Here is a 20,679-nt window from a genome sequence, read left to right as displayed (position 1 = left end):
AAATGATTTGTCTGAAAATCCATCATTTCATTGATTAATACATCTTGATGGATGGTTTCTGTGATTTGTGTGTTTGGTAATATTTTGCATGTCCCCATCTTTAAATATGCTACGAAAGTAAGAAAGGTACATAGGAATAGACCGAAATGCCCTCTACAGCTGCTTCTCACAATCATTAGATCAATGTTGATCCTATTCCCCCATGATTCCCTTAATGCATTGTTTCCCAACCATTTTTTAGCCCAATACCCCCCTTTCATACTTGCCAATGCGCCTCTCAGGCACAATATACTTTCCAGTGCCCCATAGTGTAAAAACATGTCTTCCAAATGCCAACATGAAAAAAATGATTCTCATTGAAATTTCTATTTATCTTTAAACACAGCTTACACAATACCTGTGTGATGTACAGCAGCTTTGATATCAATATGATCCTTGAGCTTGATGGTATTTTAGCAAGATGAAGTATCTGGTTCAAGTTGTGACAGCAAAAAGCTCAAGTCCCCATGAGTACCAATGTCCAAGTGATTTCTGTGTTTTGTAAGTATGTGGTTCACTACACTGAAGCCTCTTTCAACAAGGTAGGAGGATGGAAATGTAATGAAGAGCGGTGTGTCTCTTCTCCAAAAACAGGAAGCTTCATATGACAGTGTAGCGACATACCACAAAAGCCAACATTTTTGAAAAACATTTTTGCTTCTTCATCATTCTGAATTTTGATAATCTCTTTTTGCAAGCTCTCTTCCTGGTTTTCCACCTTGCAAAGAAGTGGATTAATTACAGAGTCTGGAATTTCCAGATCATTCAAATCACTGAACTGATTCTGAAAATCCTTCCTCAGTGACTGCAAATGTAAGCAGTACTGTCTGTGAAAAAGAATGCCATACTTTCCATGCAGGGAAAATGTTTATTTTGTCATACAGATTGGCGAGGTACGCCACTTCTTCACGTAGAAGTTCAATCTTGCTTCCCAAGCGTGTTGACTTTGAGCAAAAATTCAACCAGTGTCAAAAAGATCAGAGAAACATTTTAAGCCGCAGCCTTTTGACAACCAACGCACTTCACTGCGAAGAAGTGTTCAAACTCTTCATCACTATCTTGACATAACTGGTGAAATATTCTGCTATTTAATGGATGAACATTAATTTTGTTGACAGCAGATATAAGCAAGAATCATGCTTGAAAAAAGTAACTGGCTGAGGTCTTTGACCGCTAGATGTTGACGATGAACTACACAATGGAAGGCTTACAGACTTGGGATTTCTTATTTCATAAATGCCACTAAATCAGCATGGTGACCTGTCATACATGGTGCTTCATCTGTTGCACAAGAGATCATGTTCCTAATCGGAATACTTTAATCCTCAATATACATTTTGAGCTCACCGTAGATTGACTCTCCATTGATACTTGTTTTTAAACTTTTTACAACAGAGTATCTTTTCCGTTTTTGATAAACTGTACATATGCCATTAGCAATGCCTTGTTGTCTCGCACAATTGATTCATCCAGTTGTATCCCAAATTCTGTGTTTTGCAGACCTGTACATAGTTGATACTCAATGTCTTCACTCATTTCATCAATACAACCAGCTACAGAGTTATTCCTCAGAGAAATTGATGTTAAAATACTGGTGACCACTTTGAGAACAGTGGAGAGCTCCTCAGATACAGCAGGCATCAATCTTTCACCAATTGAATGAGATTTTGCTATCATTTTGGAAATGTTACAAGAAGCAATGAGACCACTATCAAGGTCACTTTAGCTTTCTTGGAAGTGATAGGAGTGTGCAACGCTTTTCAAATGCTTCTTTCATCTTCTGGAACTGAGTGATACCATAAGGAGCCTTTTCAGGGCATCTTTTATGGAAGTGTTCCTGCAATTTTGATGGTTTCATGGCAGTACAGTACTACAAATCAGATAACTGGGTGGTCGCTGATCTGACGGGAAAGGAATAAAACCGCACTCCAGGTATGTAACATTGCATTGATGCACTTTCTGTAGTGTCTGTTTCTATGGATTAGAATTCAAGGCTTCACCGCCTTCTGACTCAGAAATCACAAAATATGTATTTATCCATCATTAAAGAGATTAAATTAAAATAAAAAAATTAGCACAAACTGGGAATGCCTGTCAGATGTTGACAACAGCAAGACGTTGACATGGTCGGTCAGGTCTTGTGCCTCAAGTTAGGGTGCTGCTTGTTGCACTCCCCAAGACTCTTGATTGCCCCTGATGACTTCTATTTCCCCTAACATCCACTTAGGACACACAGCCGCCACCACTGGGAATCACTATCTTAAAGCTAAACGTCATCTAGTTACAGAATTCCAAAGATTTTCATAATAATGATTTTTTAAAAAATCTCTGTCCTATAGGGCCAACCTCCAGCCCAGAGGTTATGCCGGCTAATTCTACACTTTGTAGATTTATGGATGCATACCTCTGTCTATCTGAAAACCTGGATCTACCTTGCAATCTTTGAGCTGTATGATGATCATCAAGAAATAAAAGTGTCCATAGATTAAAAATCTGACAACCAAATGTTTTAATCTTCCTTCCCTGTCCAGAAGGGTCTTGGCCCAAAACATCGGCTGTTTATTCATTACCATTGATGCTGCCTCACCTGCTGAGTTCCTCCAGCATTTTGTATTCATTGCTCTAGGTTTCCAGCATCTGCAGACTCTCTTGCATTTATGATTAATTGTTTTAGAACCCCTATAAGTTGTTTAGATCACATGTGCTCCAGTTGACTGCAACTTCAACTCACTTTCCCAATTCAACCCAGTAACTTTCACCCCTTTTCTGATTATGCAAAAACCAGAAGTGGCTCTTACGTCAGAATACGTGCCACACACAACAGGTAGTTTCAGGATGGCTCGGGGAAGAAGCTAGGTGGCATAGGTGTTTTTGGATAAAGATCTGCAGAGGCCTGATGGAACTTTAAAGTAGAACAATATCTTGTACCCATCAGGGAGCGGAGAAGAAGGGCAGGGAAAGCAGTACATGGAGAAGTGAGTGTTCGTCCCACTCCTGCCTCTCCATCCTAGAGCAGCTAGTAATAGTCTGTATACCCTTGTGTTGTGACCAAGATGTCAACAATCAAGGACCCCTTTTCTCCAGGTAATCCTGCTTGCTATTATGAGGCCAAGTGCTCATGAGAATTTCTGAGATAAATGTGATAGCATTGGTGAAATATTTACAATGTATCTCACAGGGCCTTCACTTAACTTTCAGATATCTGTATATGAAGAACAGGAGGAGACCAATCTACTCCAAGTCTGCCCTGTCATTCAGTAACATAGTGACCAATCTGACTGCAACTTCAACTCACATTCCCAATTCAACCCACTAATTTTCACCCCTTGTCTGGTAATGCAATAACAGCCTGGAGTTTGAGCACCAACTGGGACACATCTGATCCAAACAACTTAGTGATTCTAAAACAGTTGACCATAAACACAGGAGACCCTGCAGGTGCCGGAAACCCAGAGCAATGCACACAAAGCGCTGGAGGAACTAAGCAGGTTCCAGCAGCGTCTAAGGCAATGAATAAACAGTCAATACTTCCAGCCAAGGCCTTTCTTCAGGACTGGGAAGGACAGGGAAAGGAAGACCCCAGAATAAAAAGGTGGGGGGAGGGGAAGGAGGACAAGCTAGAAGGCAAAGCCAGGTGGATGGGAAAGGTAAAGGGCTGGAGATGAAGGAATGTGACAGGAGGGAAGAGTGGGTCATGGGAGAAAGGGAAAAAGGAGGGGAACCAGAGGACAAGTGAGGAGAAGTAATAAGAGGACCGAGAAGTAGCAAGAAGAGGGAAGGGGGAGGGGAAAAAAATCACCAGAAGTAAAAATCAATGTCCATGCTTTCAGGGTTGGTGGCTAGCCAGACTGAATATGAGGAGTTGCTCCTCCAGCCAGAGAGTGGCCTCATCGCGGCCAAGGAGCTCATGGATCAACAAGTGGGAGTAGGACATGTGGCAAGCTGCTGGGAATTGAACTGAAGGAAATGTGCTTTTGGAATGTTGCTGCAGAACTTGTCAGTAAGGCTTGAGGAAGAGTACTCCTTTGATCCTGAAAATGGCATCTGTGCTTGTAGCTCCACCTAGCCTCCAGTATAACCAAAGAAAAAAGACAGAGCCAGCGGGGGAGGGGAGGGAGAGGCCTAAATCAGCCATAATGGAATGGCGGAGCTGGCATAATGAGCCAAATGGCCTAATTCTGCTCCTATGTTTGTCTTCTGCCCTTTAAAGCTTGTCCACCACAGATATATCCACAGGAAGGTCAAATGTCCACCCGGCGGAGGAGCAATGAGTTCAAGGAGTTGATTCACAACTCCACTGGCACAGCCCAAGCTCCAGCAGCAGAACCACACCCAGCTCAGTGAAATCAAACTGGCTCTCAATATCCTGGCCTCTAGTTCTTTTCAATAAGCTCCCAGTTCACAGCATACTTCATGGAGGGTCTCAATTCTTGATACTCACGCATAGTCACCTTGCTTCCCTCAGCCAAAACGAGATATATCTTTTAATAAAGCTCAAAAAAATCTTCAATGAGTTTATTCTGAAGTAGCACATTAAACTAAACTCCAGCCATCAAAATAGGGTACAGCTTCTTTAAAAGGGTAACTTAATTGCTAATCAAATGGCAATGATCTACTCTCCAACTTGATTTCTTGACAGGATCTTGTACAAGATGTGGTCTAATTTGGCCCTGTAGTTTCAACTATAACTTAACCACCTAGGGGCTCTTCTGCTGCTGAGAAAATTCCAGTCACCTCCCACACAAACCCACACTTCCAGCAATGCAGCATTCCCTCATTCCTGCATTGGCACATTAGGCTGGATTACACATTTTACACTGCAGTGCTTGGAATACAACATTCTAATTGAAAGGGCGATAAACACTGTGCTCTCAGCAGAGTCACTGATGCACTCAGCAAGTGGCCCAGTATTAATCTTGCACTTTGACATGTTAATGAACAAGCTAGCTTGTCTCTAAGTCGCAAATTTATGGATTTTTTTTAAATCAAGGAAAAATTTGTTTTGTGTTAAGCAGCAGCTAAAAATTGCACAGTCCAAACTAAAGTACATTCTCATTTTTGAGCCTATACAGTTCAACACAAGCCTTGTTTCAACTAGCTTCCTGTATCAACTCTTGTCATTGTAAAGCTCCAAGGAGCTGTTTAGAGTAAACAAGGTATCCTTAGGATAATCAAAGCAAAATACTGAGCAAGGAAGTTTGAATCCTAAAATTTTCCATTTTTTTTTTAGACAGACAAATGATTGCAGGCACCAAATCAGTTAGCTTTAGCAACATTTCTCTATCCCGTAAGGATAATGACACAGTTGACTGGGTTACTTTGATGCTGCAAATTGAGATTTTTCTGTGGTCTTCACAATGGTATTCAGAATCCAGGAATGTATTAATTAGATCCGTTACTTATAACTTGCAATACAGGATAAAGAAAAATGGCCACAGAACATACCAGCAATAAAACTGGAAACATTCTGTCTGGTTCCCCAAATTCCAAGGTGCATACTTGGATGCTGACAAATTAAAAAATGCACATATTCTCAATGTTGTCCTCAATTATTGCTCCTTCCTGAGCTTGGAAGGGTTTCTGAACAGAGGCTCTGTGGTACACATTCACCCCTTTGCTGCATCATCACGCAAATCGACGCACTGCCACAGCAAACTATTGCCAAACTACTTATTTCTTTAGCAAACTTATGCCAACAACAAATTGATGCTCATCCAAGCAAAAAGGTGGATAGGATCCCTTCAGAAGTATTGTGCTGTATTATGTATACACCAAACATTTCTGGAGCCAATCTGTATTCCCAACAGCAACTGAAATGGAGCTATACTTATGATCGAGGAGAAAAAGCCCATCTACAGTCAACAATCTGGGCTGTTCAGTTAATATGGCTGGCTGAAGTGGTTTTGTATTTACTAACCTGTATGGAACTGCCCAGCCACTGTGGAAGGCCCAATGGATTACTATGCAAACAGGTACTTCATTTGTAATCGTTTTCATGGTAGCTGGGCAGATAGACACAACTGGAATGCAAGCGACTTGCTCGTGCAACTCTGCAAAAGCAATGCAGCCCCAAGAGAGGTGCCTCATTCAAGGCACACCGTGCCTGGTAATTCAAATCTTAACGCCAAGTCCTTGTCGCCCGGCGTTTCAGAAACTAACTGACCTGCTGCCTTGCTGTCAAACTGAGAATGATAACATTCGGCCTCGTCAAAAGAGTGAAGCAACACTGGACTTTTCTTGCGTCTTTAGGCGGTTGAAGGCGGGAAGGAGTTAAAGACCAGAGCGCCAATGGAAGTGGCAACAAACTATAAGCAACATTATTCACAGGGCACTGCTCTTCGACCAGAATGACGTTATTTTAAAACAACACAGAAAATAACCAGTCAACTAATACTTTGGAATTTGAGAGCTTGGTAGGGCTCAAGCACCACACAACTACTTTGAATAGATTCTTTGTTTATTCAAATATGAAAGAGGAGTAGGCCATATGCCAGGGGTAGTACATAAAGCCCAGAGTATTCTTTTACAGACTAACAGAGGCATTCAATTTCACAGCTCTTCTCATCAAACACAAGATTACTGCTCACATCATTTGGAAGGAGAAAATAAATACAAAAAGCAATACAAGCACTGATATAAAGTTGGATCTTGTATTAAAATGTGTGAATGAACAATCAAAGCGTGGTTAAATGGAGTGCAAATTTGAATAGAACATTTTAGCAAAAATGCCTGCGATTGAAAAGTCTGTGCAGGGCTTGCATACTGTTACTACGATGCTTAACCATTACAGAAGGGGGAAAAAATCCACCAGTTTTTCTGTTTCACTGTGGACAGGATACATTTTCAAAAGCGTTTTCAACCACATCAGAATTGTTACCACAAACCCATCAGTGGCATTTTACCATGTGCAAAGCTCAAAGTAAATTCATTATCGAAGTACATACATGTCACCATACACAACCCCGAGATTCATTTTCTTGTGGGCATACTCAATGAACTCCCAATAGAATAATCACCATAATAGAACCAATGGAAGACTGCACCAACTTGTATTTTCAACCAGTGTTCAAAATACAACAAACTGTATCAATACAAAAGGAAAGAGATAATAATAAATATATACATATATAAGCAATAAATATGTATAGTATGAGATGAAGAATCCTAGAAAGTGAAAACGTTTCAATGATGGGGCAGCTGAAGTTGAGTGAAGTTGTCCCTTCTCTGGTGAATCACGGCAACGTTCTGCGGGCTGGGTGCAATGTGATAGCACTATTATAAGGATACATCATTGAAATTAAACAGATTGACTATATGCCTAGGAATTAAGATCCGCCTATTGAAATATCAGTGGAGTTGGGTAGATAATTGAATACTTCAAGTGATGAAAGCTGAAGGAACACAAATGTATGCACTACTCAGTGGCCACTTCATTAAGAACACCTACTCATTAATGCAATTATCTAATCAGCCAATCGTGTGGTCGCAACTCAATGCATAAAAGCATGCAGACGTGGCCAAGAGGTTCAGTTGTCATTCAGACCAAACATCAGAATGGACAAGAAATGTGATCGAAGTTACTTTGACTATGAAATTAAACCGCCGAATCACTGAAACATTGAATGATTGCTGGCGCCAGACGTGACGGTTTGAGTTATCTCAGAAGCTGCTGATCTCCTGGGATTTTCACGCTCAGCAGTCTCTCGAGTTTACAGAGAAAGGTGCGAAAAACAAAAAAACATTCAGGGAGCGGCAGTTCTGTAGGCAAAAAAAAACGTGTTAATGGGGGAGGTCAGAAGAATGGCTAGACTGATTCAAACTGACAGCAACCCAAATAACCACATAACAGAGGTGTACATAAGAGCATCTCAGAATGCACAACATCTTGAACCTCAAAGCAGAAGACCAGAAACATACACTCACTGGCAACTGTATTAGGTAAAGGAGGTACCTAATAACATGGCCACAGAGTACACAATCAAAATGCTTTGTAATCAATTTGGCTAAGCAGTTTCATTATAACCTTCTGAAGGCAGTTACAATTGAAGCACTGGTTCTAATTCTTGCACATTTCAGTAACTATTTCCCGCACTACCAGAGATGTTCACAAGCCAAATATTTGTCAGATGGGGAGAGAAATGGTTTGACATCCTGTATAAACCAAGGCCTTCTGGTTATCCAACTCGTCCTATGCAAGAATAACTTGTGATGAAGTTTCAAATTGTATTGCAATTCCCAGCACTTGTGTGCACCAACAACACTGAAAAAAGTGACTATCAGCCTCATCAGAGCAGTAAAACACACTGATGTTTGCTTGTGTCATCAGCTTTAGGTAGGAAGGAGTTAATTAACAGAACTGCAATGGAAGTAGTGGAAAATTGTCAGCAATGTTGTTCACAAGTCACTGCCTTTCAACCAGAATGAGGTTATGTTAAAGCACCGCAGAACAAATCCAGTCAACCAAGTCTTCAAAATTCTAGAGGTTGGAAGGGCTTTTTAAATTATATCTCATCTCCATAGAGTCTCACAGGAAACAGCCACTGAGATATGCAAAAAGTAGCAGGTTGACCGTGGGGCAAGGAATTAAAGATCAGGGCACATTAACAATCAATGGATTTGGAGAGATGATTGATTACTTCAGCTTAGGCAAACTATGGTGGGATGCAAATGGATCCAAGGTGTACAATTAAAATGCTCTATAATATTTTGGGTTGAAGTCCAGGTCTCATTTAAAGGCAGACACAGAATCACAAAATGGTTTCAGCATTGGAGGTAGCCATTCAGCCTATCTAGTCTGTATAGTATATATATTTAGATCACTTTGTAAAGATCTGTTTCACTTTGACAAGAGTCTTTTTCCGGTGATCAGTGTCATAAAAGCCAAATTAGATCCACTGAGATTCAATGTTGTAAAACAATAAAACATGAAAACTTCCGGGGGTGGGGGGGGGGGTGTCCTTTTTTATTGGCACTGCATATATATCTTACACTGTCAAAGAGCAATTGGCCAGCACTTGTCCCCATCTTCTCCCCAGCATCCTGCAAACTCTCCCCATTCACACACTTTTGAATGCTGCAATTGAATTTGCCTTCATCACTATTCCTGGCTGTGCAGTGCCTTTGGTCCCACACCACCAGGTTCAAGAACAGTTATTACCCTTCAACTGCCAGGCTTCTGAAACCAGCTTGGATAGCCACACTCACCTTTTCAATGAACTGATTCCATAACTTATGGACTCCATTTCAAGGATTCTAAGAATTCATGTTCTCAGTATTTTACAATTAATATTTTTTTGTATTTGCACACTTGATATTCTTTTGCACATTGGTTGTCTGTCAGTCTTTGCTGGTATGTAGTTTTTAAATTATTCTATATCTTTGTTCTACTGTGAATGCCTGCAAGACAAGCAAATCTCGGGGCTGCATCTGGTTATATAGATGTACTTTGATAACAAATTTACTCTGAACCATTTCCACATTGCTTTTAGCTGTTTTCCATTCATTCTCTGCTCCCTAGTATTAGATCCATTCTTCTTCCTTGTCTATCCTACCCATACCCTCGATGACCTTCAATCTCCGTCTTTGATTCCATGGAGAATCACCCTAGCTTCTTCTGTCTATCAACATAACCAAAGTCCTTCTTTGCTGGAATCATTTTGGTAATTAATTTCTGCACCCTTTCCAAAGCCTACAGATCTCTCCTGCAGTGCAACAGCCAGAACTGAACACAGTACTCCAGTTGTAGTTGGACCAGTGCTTTATAAAGATTTATCATGGTTTCTATGCTCTTTCTGTTATGCCTCTATTATAAAGCTTGCCATCACGAGACCAAGATTGCCTGCGCCATATGACACTGCACATGATGATGATGACCATCACGTATGCTTTAAATAAATTCTCAACTTGTTCTGACAGTTGTAATTAAATATGCCCACTGATAACCCTAAATACCAAGGTTTCTGTTTTAGTACTGTGCCCATTTGCATTTGTCCTCTCATTCTTCCCACCAAAACTTAACACTTCACAATACTTAATGTTAAATTTTATCTTTCATCTTTCTTCCTGCTTCCTTGGGATCCCCTATGTAAACAGAATCAGGTTTATTATCATTGACATTCTGAAATCTGCTGTTTGTAGCAGCAGTACAGTGGAAGGCATAAAAAAATTACAAGTTACAATAAAAAACAAAGAAATGGTCCAAGAGGAATAAAGAGGAATGGACCATTCAGAAATCTGACAGCAGAGGAGAACAGAACAAATTCTAGCATCCCAGAGGAATTACACTGCAGATCTGCTTCTGACAGAACAAAAACACATTAAAAACACAGCAGTGCTGGATTAAAATATTTCCACCCATGATAAACCTAATAGCACACATCAATACGAAGAGGTGTTTGTAGGCAACCAGCTTCAAGGAACAGACAGCACTGGGGCAATGCCTGATGCCATTTTTGCTCATCCAGCCTTACAAAGCAGAATCAATTCTTCAGAGGGTCACAGGGCAGCATGCATGGAGGATCCTGCACTGACAGATGTTGGAGCTGGTTGGGCACATGTGCAAGAGCTTCTCTTTACAAAAATTAAAGTGTAATGGGACTCATGGGACAATTGTAATCACAACACAAAATACCATTGCTTAATGAGAAATCTCGAACTCTTAAAAGGCCCCAGCCAATTCATCCTTCATCAGAACCACACCCTTACACAAAGCCGTCTTCATGCGTTTCTTAAATACTCTTATTTTGCATTTTTCAAAGATGCAATCAACGCCCTTACTCAACAGTGCAGAAATTACTGCTCAGCGTGTCAGCACTGCTCCACAGCTACCTCTGCCAAAGCTTTGCAACAAGCTCGTAAATTCTCTCTTTGTTTAAGACCAATACAAGAGGTAGACCACCATGTTCGACTTTAAAGGGGCATCCGTGTTACTGAGAAAAGCTTGGCAAAGCCATTGCTTGTCTGTCTGCCAGACGCATGCAGCAAGTGGCTGAATGCCACGTCACAGTCTTGCTCTCGTGTGGCAACCTCATAATGATAGTGATACAAGGGCTTCTCCCTAAAATAGTCATGTCCTGGGTCAGCCCGTTGAATTTGACATGCTAGTTTTGCAAACTGGAAAATACTTTTCACTCCCAGAGCAAGCCCACAAAATTCCTCAAAAGTGGACTACAACCATTTTAGGTCCACTAAAGCACAGCGGGCTCGGTCTATTCTTCCACACAACGAATCATGGAATTGACGAAATCCAGTTTGAAGTGGTGTTTGAGACCACCCCGCGCCTCCCCCCCCCCCCCCAGAATACAGGAGTAAAAGTAGGAACCAGATTGTTCCTGATCCAACCAGACTCAATTTGCTGCTGTCGCTCAGTATCACAGGTGCACTAACTGAAGGAAGACATCACCGTTAACGCCACGCTCCTTTGGCAACTGCAAGACGGACGCTGCAAGAGAAGGGGTGAGAATTCAACCGTTTTAGGAAAAGGCCTCTGAGCTCCTTATAATGGAGATACATTCTGGGTATGATGGCCTATGTCTCAGGGTGGATAAGGTACCTGCCAAAGCCACAGCTAGGAATACCAGTTGGAAAATGGCTTGAATCCCACAGTGTGAATCCTCAAAGCACGAGACAAGCTGCAAGGAATTCCGTTCCCTTTCGAGGTACAAAGTAACACTTCAGATCACTGTAAATGGTACTGCCTTAACCAGATACACTTCTGTATGCAACAGAGGACAAACACACCCACACAAAATGCCCACCAGTTACTTCCACTCTTCTACACCACCCCACAACTTACCTCACCTTCTTATGAAACAGCAAGGAGCAGAAGGGTTCTCAGCCAGATGGGCTGGGTCCCCTCATGAATTCAGCACCTCACTATGCTGGAAACTATCCTCATCAAGTCACGGGAACCCACACCATCTCAGGTACAGAGCAGACGAGTTGTTTCCTAGATGCATTATTGGCAAGTTTATCAGTGTGATGGCCACCCTACCTTTGATTTAGTCAGCTGCAGACACCCCTATTAGTATCTGTACTATAATATCACCATCAAGAGCCTACAAGTTCCTGCCTTTGCAGAGTATCGGGAATGTGTTGGGTTGGAGGGGTGAACTACCCACCCAGCCACCCGTCATTTTTCTTTCCTGAGAATAGCAGAGTTTGAAACATGAGGCGACACTGGAGAGACGGGGGAAGAGGTACGATGATAAAGATGCTCACAATGTGTCACTGCAGAAGAACCTCTGAAACTGGCAACACGAAGGAGAAGGTCATGAGGGAAGTGCAGGGGCCAGGCAGCACCATGCTGGTCAGCACCGTCTAGGAGCTCACCGGGCTGACGGAGGTTGGGGTGGGGGCAGGGTGACTATGCATCCACACGATCACCATGGATACAGCCAAAGACCACAGAGCTACTGTGCAATACAGTGAGTGAACATCAAGCCTGCCTGGTTAATGTAAAAAAGCAAGAAGAGGAACAAGGTGGGAGTGTTTCCACTCCGAGGAGTGCAGGCGATTTGTGCAGAACCAGAAGACCATGATCTCCACTCTGGAGGTCATGTGCACTTCTTTCACTTCTCAGTGCTGACCGATGCAATGGCAGCTGCTGCAGACAGGCAAAGGCCAGATGAAATCTTCCTGCTTTGTTCCAGTCCCACTCTGACCCAGCTAGACACTGCGCTCTGACAGACAGGGGTTCCTTACAGTAGTTTAAAAAAGAAACACCAGTGGCACGTCACCGGGAAACTGCTTGAAGTCTCTCAGGCAGCCATGGCCCAGGGTCAGCGACTACAGACTGCTCCTTCAGTTGGGTGGGGCCAGCAGTCTAAAAGCAGCCAGCTTAGGGCTGGAGGTACTTGTAGTTCATCAAGATCATCTGTGTGGACTTAAAGCGAAAGACAGCAGCCACACAAGTAATACTGGAATGTATTGCGAAGACATCAAGTCCAACATACAAGACTATGTAACAGTGAAAGGCACTAAGGTGTTTAAATCTTACTGAAAATTATTTTCCATTAATACATCATTTGATACAGTGCAGAATAGGCCCTTCTGGCCCTTTAAGGCCTGCTGTCCAGCAATCCCCTGATTTAATCCTAGCCTAATCACACGACAATTTACAACCATCAATAACCTACCAACCGTTAAGGTCTTTGGACTGTGGGAGGAAACCGGAGCACCCAGAGGAAGCCCACGCAGTCACAGGGAGAAGGTACAGGATCCTCACAGGCAGCAGGAGGAATAGAACCTGGGTCGTCTGTACCGTAAAGTGTTATGCTAACCACTACGCTGCCATGCCACCTAATACCAAAGTATTCTCAACACTGTTGCCGTACATTCATCTTAAGTGCAAATAACAAACTTAATTTGTGCAGAGGTGACATTTCCATTGTCGTCACTGTTACGTATTCTACCCGGCCTAGAAAGAGAGTCATTCAAAAGTGCTGAGCTATACCTTTTATTGTACTCAGACATTAACCTATGCTTTCCCAAAATAAAATCCACTATCTCAGTGCGGCAGACAACACAGCTATGAAATACCGTAAGTAGACTTGAGCCATATTCGCCGTGTGTTTTATTCCAGCAATTACCATGTATGGTCCCTACATTACCAGAGGTGGATTACTTCAGAACAATTCTTATCTTCTGCTCAGCTATAGCTCTAGTGGCCATCTCCAAAACAGTAAAGCAGGGGCTCCCAATGCTTAGACCAATGCCATTAAGCAAGGGGTCCATGGACTGCAGGCTGGGAGTCCCCTGCAGTAAAGTGAGGTAGGTGGAAACCCAAGATAAAACACATCGCTCCCTTTCTCTTGGAGACAAGTTATCGCCAAGGATCAAAAGTGACTGGGCAAGGTGAGAGGCTGCTACTGAGAACTGATTCTTGGTATAAATAAGCAGGACAGCATCGCACTGCAAGACAATACTCCATTTATCAGTTGTGTCCCACTGCATATTTGAAATTAGTGTAATAACTTAAAATAAACTTTAACTCTAATCATGAGAAGATCCTCACTGCTGAATGATTGTGAATCCACCAGCTTGAAACATTAGACTGTCAATTCACATCTCTAACCAGCAAATGCCAATTAGATCAATACATTGCTATGTGCATTATTGTCAGCTCCCCTGACGATAAAGCTGATTTGCCATCACTAACATTAACCAGCAGTCCAACAAGCTCAAGATCACTAGCAATTGTTTAGGCCTGCAGAGTCCAGCTCATTCAGTGAAAATGTAGAGTTATAGAGGTAGAGGTCAGAATTGTTTCAGCAAGATGCCACTCATCAGGAAATGGCGAATTTTTAAGTCAAGTCTATGACAGCATTCAATGATGTTTTATGTTCAGTGCAGGTTCACTTGGAGGGGATTAATATTAATGATAGGAGTAGGGCAAGCTTCACTCAGCTTGGAATGGGAAAAATTATTTTAGGCTCTTTGTAAATATTGTCTCTTCGGTAATCTTTTATGCCCCATGTGGCTTGTTCCAGTCAGATGGTACACACAGCAGTAGATGGTGTACGAAGAAGATGCTGCCGCCTTCCCCTCGTCCCCGGCTGTTGGGTTGCCTTACTGCTGCCTTTAATGCATTGCAAGGTGCAAAGCCTGCACACTCCTTGTTGGTCCCGAGATTACTCCCCTCAGGAAGGGGACAATCATACCGCCCAATTTCGTTTTGTAGCGTGTTGTAGCAGGTAAGCCCTGTCACAGCTGCTGGCTGGTCTTGGACTGGTACTGTCTCCTGGCATCTCTGAGAGCTTTACACAAGTCACATCTTGATTTCTTGTAAAGTTCAGGTCATCTGATTTGAATGTTTTATCGCAATCCCCATATTCTTCCAGTCCCATGCTGCCCAAGTATCTATCAATCTCAACCTGAAAGAGCAGAATGGCTGAGATCGAGCTCCCAGCTGGATGGCCATTTATCCTGAGGTTCCAGGTTCTAGGATGTGCAGTGTGAGGACATTGTCTTGATGCTACTACCGTTTCATTTGCCTAGGATACGCAGAATAGCAGAGGTCCTTCCTCTTGACATTCAAATGCATTCACCAATAGTCCAAGGCCTATCAAAAAAATAACTAAAAGCTATTCAAACAGTGAAAAAACCTACGTACTCAAACAATCAAAATATTTAAATTAAATCAAACAACATCTTTTATTTACCCTTCTCTACCTACTGATTGCTCCTGTTGACATACTGTAAATACAGTGTTGACATACTGTAAATACACTGGGTTATTCTGGCTTGGAACCAGTGAATGGATTTCCCAGCCTGAGAGCTGAGAAAAGCTCCACAGTTTTGCCCTGCTGAGATAAGGCTGAGCCACAGCCTCTAGTGAAATGGGCTGTTACTGCAAGCCTCCTGCAAACCTTGTTTGAATCGTAGAGGGTGACTTGACTTGTTGCATGGGATTGTATTATCTTTGCCTCCCTATCAGCAGAACAAATCCAGTGACTCAATCATTTCCTTCTGCTTTAAACTTCAACCAATCATCCATCCAGCCAGCTCTTAATTTATACAATGGCTTTTCATACAAAGACTAATCAAAATCCATCTGCACCACATATACTGGCTCTCCCTTATCTACCTGCCAGTTATATTCTTAAAAAGGTCAGAGAAAATTGTCAAATACAATTTACCTTTCACAGAGGAACAATGACTGCTCCCAATGGTGTTATTATTTTCTAAGTGGCTTGTACTAGTGATGTCAGACCGACCAGTCTCTCTTTTCTCCTCTCCCTTCTTTCTTGAATGTCACTGAAAATCTCCAAGGTTCTGCAAGCATCATGCAGGCAATAAAAGTAGCAAAGTCCACCATTAATGCACACACCATCTCTACAACCATTTCCTACTCTTCCCATCTAGGCTTCACCATCTCAGTTTCAGGATTAGGCCACTGACCCATGTGCACTACAAACTCATCGACTCCATGCACACTTTGGTAACCCATTGCCTGAAAGAACTGCACTCCTTTCACCCAGTTTCTCAATCTCCATCACATATACTTACAGCTTCCTTTTCAAGTAGTCACAGCTCTCAGCTACATTTGTATCACCCATATCTGTTGTCACTCTTCCCATCCCTCACACACCTCCAACTGCCATAAAGACCCATGGTGTCGTGCTAAACCTTTAACCTACTCCAAAATCAATCTGTATCTTTCCTCCCACATAGATTCTTTCCTCCCACATAGATATCCAGTCTTCTTTCATCCATGTGCCTATCTAGGAGTCTTTGAAATGTCGCTAATAAATCTGTCTCTACCACATCCCCTGGCAGCGTGATCCATGCACCCACCACCCTATGTAAAGAAAAATCTGCTTCTGACAACCCCCCCCTATACTTTTCGCCCAACACCTTCAAGTTATAGCTTCTCGTATTAGCCATTTCCACCTTGGGGGGGGGGGGGGGAAATGTATCTTCGTCTATGCCTCTTATCATCTTGTACACCTCTATCGAGTCACCTCACATCCTCCATCGCTCCGAAGAGAAAAGCCCTAGCTCACGCAACCTTTCCTCATATTTCACACCTTGACAAAGATAGGGAGGGGAAAAGCTTGGGTGCAAATGGAAGAATGTTTTAAAAAAAAAATCAATACATTGCTCATGCAGGGAAGTTCAGTCAAGACCAATACAGCTTTGTTCACAGGTTTACATGGTTGGAGGATGGGCAGCAGTACTTTGAAATAATGCAACTACATTACATTAAATGCCAGAAGCTGCTGCCTATTCACAAAAATAAAATAACAAAGAGTACCAATTTTCAATAATTTTCAATCTAAATGTGGATCTTATAACAGAAAATATAGTTAAATATGTCAACATAACAGAATAAAATTCTGATATTTAAAAGAACCCTTTGTAAAACCAGTCAAGAATGATAGCTGCTGACACTTTATTTCACCATATTAAAGCAATGCATTATTAATTCTGTTACCCTTCTTCTTCCAAATAAACTCAGTCTAACTGTCTGATGCACGCCTCCGGCAAGCTGCTGATGTCATCAATCTGACAAGGTGTCTTTTTCTATTTATTTCCAATGGAAAATTGATGTCCTAGTCACAGACTGCATGCAGAACCCGACTGACTAACATGGGAATTCTGGAAACAGTCAGCAAGGATAAACTGGGAGGGGATGGGGGCAGGACAAAGAATTGATCAGTTTGGTACTTAAACTGACTAGAACGTCCACATCGTTGGGCAAAAAAAAGGCCGCTGAAAATGAGAATGGCTGCGATTAACAATGACGGCTTTGTTTTGGAGCTTGGTCTGTTTGTCACGGATATAAAGAAACAATTCAGCAAACCCTTACAGTGAAGTGTCCACTGAAGATACAGAGGGGAGCCACGTTCTTAAAGTGAGCTCTAGCTGTTTTGTCATATAGTGCATGCAACCACGTGGAACCGTCCCACTCGACTTCAATTGAGCTATACTGAACCCACGAGGTCAGCAGAAAGCATTTGAATGAGCCAAGGTTATCAATTAAAATACAGATATTTGATAAACTTCTTATAGCTTCAGAAAGGCCATGTAAGGTGAAGGGGTTGATAATCGTGTTGCCGTTTGCAAGATTTGTTTTTTTTGTGTGGGAGGGGTTGGTGTTTTTCTTTGGTTCTACGGTTTTCTTTGCTGAGTGGCTATCTGGAGAAGATGAATCTGAGAGTTGTATACTGCGAACATACTTTGATAATAAATGAACCTTTGATTTTCAACAACATCCTGAACATGAACTACTCAATGATCCACAAAGACCGGACCTTTTGTTTAGGCTTGATATTTGTAAACATTACAGGGACAAATCCATTAAATACATTTTAAGACCACTAGCACGTGGCTGCTTTTGACATTCACAGCTGTTTACAAGAGTTTTTTTTTTCTCTTTGCCTGGATTGCCAAAGGATCATTATTTCTGGAGCAAAGTCAAAACAGCTGAAGCACAATGCTCTGAGTAATGAGGGAAACAGTATTCACTGCTTGTCGTCATTATAGAGGTAATTCACAAAGCCTACAAAATAATGGATGATGCCGGCAAATCAGAATAGTGGAATAGAAAGGGTTAATCCTAAATCTAACCAAAGTGTCAGACTTGGCTTAGCTGTGCCACTTTCACTTCTGGGTTAGAAGATCATAGATTTAACGTGCTCCAGCAACTCGAGCACATTATACTGTCAGACTCTTCAGTACAATGAGAACTGCTGCAACGTGGCACTTTTTGGATGATACATTACTATCTGCCTATTCAAGTGAACATAAAAGGACAGAGTGTTTCCTCTAATGTCCTGACCAACATTTGTCTCCTCAAACATCATCAGCAAGAACTAAATAGGTCCTTTACCCCAATGCTTCATTAGCATATTTACCGACTTATTTATATACAAAATGATGCTGACTGTCATGGCTGAGAAGCCAGATGGGACATTCCAACTGGTCTGATAAAGGTTCAGGTTATAAACAACCTTACATCTTGCTCTCAGGATAAGCGCATTCAAGGCAGTAAAATACTATGTCAGGATGAACGCTCCCTCTTTCAAAAGGAAGATAGATAGCAGTCTTCCTGAAGGTAAAAGCTCCAATGCTCAGGAGGTGGTTTATCATTCTGACAAGATTCCATCTGTTTACGAAAGATGAAATCAAAGGCCAGTACATTCTTCCTCACGTGCGCGCTATAACGTGGCACCAAAAGCAGCTGATTTTTTTTTGTGAGGAAAATGAGGAACGCTGGAAATATCCAATAAATTCACCAACTTCAAGGATGCAGTACTCCTTGTGGCAAGACATAAAAATCTGAACGAGCCTTTTAACAGAAGCTCCCAGGTGGACTCCAGCAGGGAGATTAACGTGCTTTTACTTTTCAGCTGGTAGCAGAACTGCTGCTTTTGACTCTCTCATTAGTTAGTCACCGCAATAGGGGTGGAGCAGAAACAACACTGAAAGTTCCAGGTGACCAGATCCAACAGTGTGGCATTGTGAGACCGTAAAACTGCAAGACACAGGACCTGAATTATGCCATTCGGCCCATTAACTGCTCCGCCAATCTGTCATGGCCGATTTATTTTCCCTCTCAACCTCATTCCCCTGCCTTCTCCCTGTAACCTTTGACATCCTTACTAATGAAGTACCTATCAACCCACGGTTTAAATACGATGGCCTCCACAGATTCAGAACAAGGTGTTAAGCCAGAGGACGAAGGACTGAACCTGTGCTCAGTTCACTGCTCCAGGAAGCTTTACGTGCCTCAGCACTGAACTGACCATGGCTGTGGACTCACTTTCAGGGCCTCTGCAGTTCAGGTGCTGAGTTTTACTTGTCAGCTTTTTTATTGCTTGCATATTTGTTTTTTTCCCACTCATTGAATGTTTGAAGGTCTTTGTGGTGCGTGGTTTTTCCGTGGGTTCTATTGTGTCTCTTTGTTCTGTGGCTAACTGCAAGAAAATGAAGCTCAAAGTTCTATATGGTCTACATACTTTGATAATAAATGTACTTTGACCTTGGCTAGAGAAATCCCTCCTCATCGCTGGTCTCAAGGGATTTCCTCATGTAGTGAGGCTGTCTCCCCGGTCATAGACTCCGCTGCTATAGGAAACATCTTCTCCACATCCAGTCTACGTACGCTTTTCAATATGCGGAAGGTTTCACAGAGATCCTTCCTCTTTCTTCCAAACTCTAGCGAGTAAAGGCCTGGAGCCATCAAATGCCCCTTTTCATTCTCATTAACGAGGTTCCATTTGGAAATTACAATCCTTTACATGACTAACAACAGTCCATAATTTCCTGGGAGCAACAAACAGCCCACATTTGCCAGTCATCTGCCTAAGAAAGCCCATTCCTACCTTGAGTGGATTCCCTGCAAGGACATTAATGAATCAAACTGGCTTAGAACTGATTGAAGTGAAATGCTTTGTCAGCCAGGAGAGCCACACCCCCAGGGTTGGACCAGCTGTCAATGTAGTTAAGCAGATTAAAGATTAAACGTTTAAAAATGTAAAATTACTGAAACACTAAAACTAAGATTTTAATCATTTCAAACATTAAATGTAAATTAACAATTAATCATGAGCTCAAGCTAACCAAGACACATTTGGGATATATAAAACATTATTAAATAGGCACATGGATGAATGAAAAATGGAAGGCTACATGAGAAGGAAGGGTTAGATTGATCTTGGAATAGGTTGAAGGGTCAGCACAACATCCTGGGCCGAAGGGCCTTTACTGTGCTGTACTGTTCAATGTTCTATGATCTTATTCTAACTGGAAAAAATCCATGCACAAGTAACAATATAACATGTAAAAATATTCTGCCAACTTTCCTAATCTCTCGTCTTTAGTCCTTTCTGAAAGTGATCCAAAAGGTCGACCTACAGCAGTCCTGTGGTTCTTCCCCCTCTGGCATCTGCTAGGCTGCACTGAAATTACTGGATCAATGTATTTGTGCCACACTGAACCCTTCATGAAGGAATCCAAGATTGGAGCACTGTTGGAAAGATATTGGCAATGCACTCGCAGGAAGTGTATGCTTCCAAAATCCAGCATGTTTATATGGGAGCCATAAACTTCTTGCCAGTTATATGGGAAATGCCGAAAGTTCCATATGGAACAGCCAGTATTTCACGTGAACATTCAGGCTTTATAAATTCCATA

At 42.0% G+C, this 20,679-nt stretch overlaps 1 protein-coding gene across 8 annotated transcripts in view; it reads right to left on the bottom strand.

The window, feature by feature from the left end:
* The window catches only part of LOC140734253 (serine/threonine-protein kinase PAK 3), a 240,468-nt gene that overhangs the window by 108,715 nt on the left and 111,074 nt on the right, over positions 1 to 20,679 (bottom strand). Inside the window, exon 1 of one of the 8 annotated variants that reach the window (XM_073057970.1) lies at positions 6,203 to 6,222. The exons of 6 other annotated variants lie outside the window; for them this stretch is intronic. The gene's annotated coding sequence lies outside the window, so the exon portion shown is untranslated. Of the gene's footprint in view, positions 1 to 5,956; positions 5,976 to 6,202; positions 6,223 to 20,679 lie in introns of those variants that run through there. One more of the 8 variants, XM_073057973.1, reaches the window with a different exon arrangement.

Source organism: Hemitrygon akajei, chromosome 10, assembly GCF_048418815.1.
Source record: "Hemitrygon akajei chromosome 10, sHemAka1.3, whole genome shotgun sequence".
Lineage (NCBI taxonomy): Eukaryota > Metazoa > Chordata > Chondrichthyes > Myliobatiformes > Dasyatidae > Hemitrygon > Hemitrygon akajei.
Note: the sequence above shows the minus strand (reverse complement) of the source record. Positions and strands in the feature narration are given on the sequence as shown.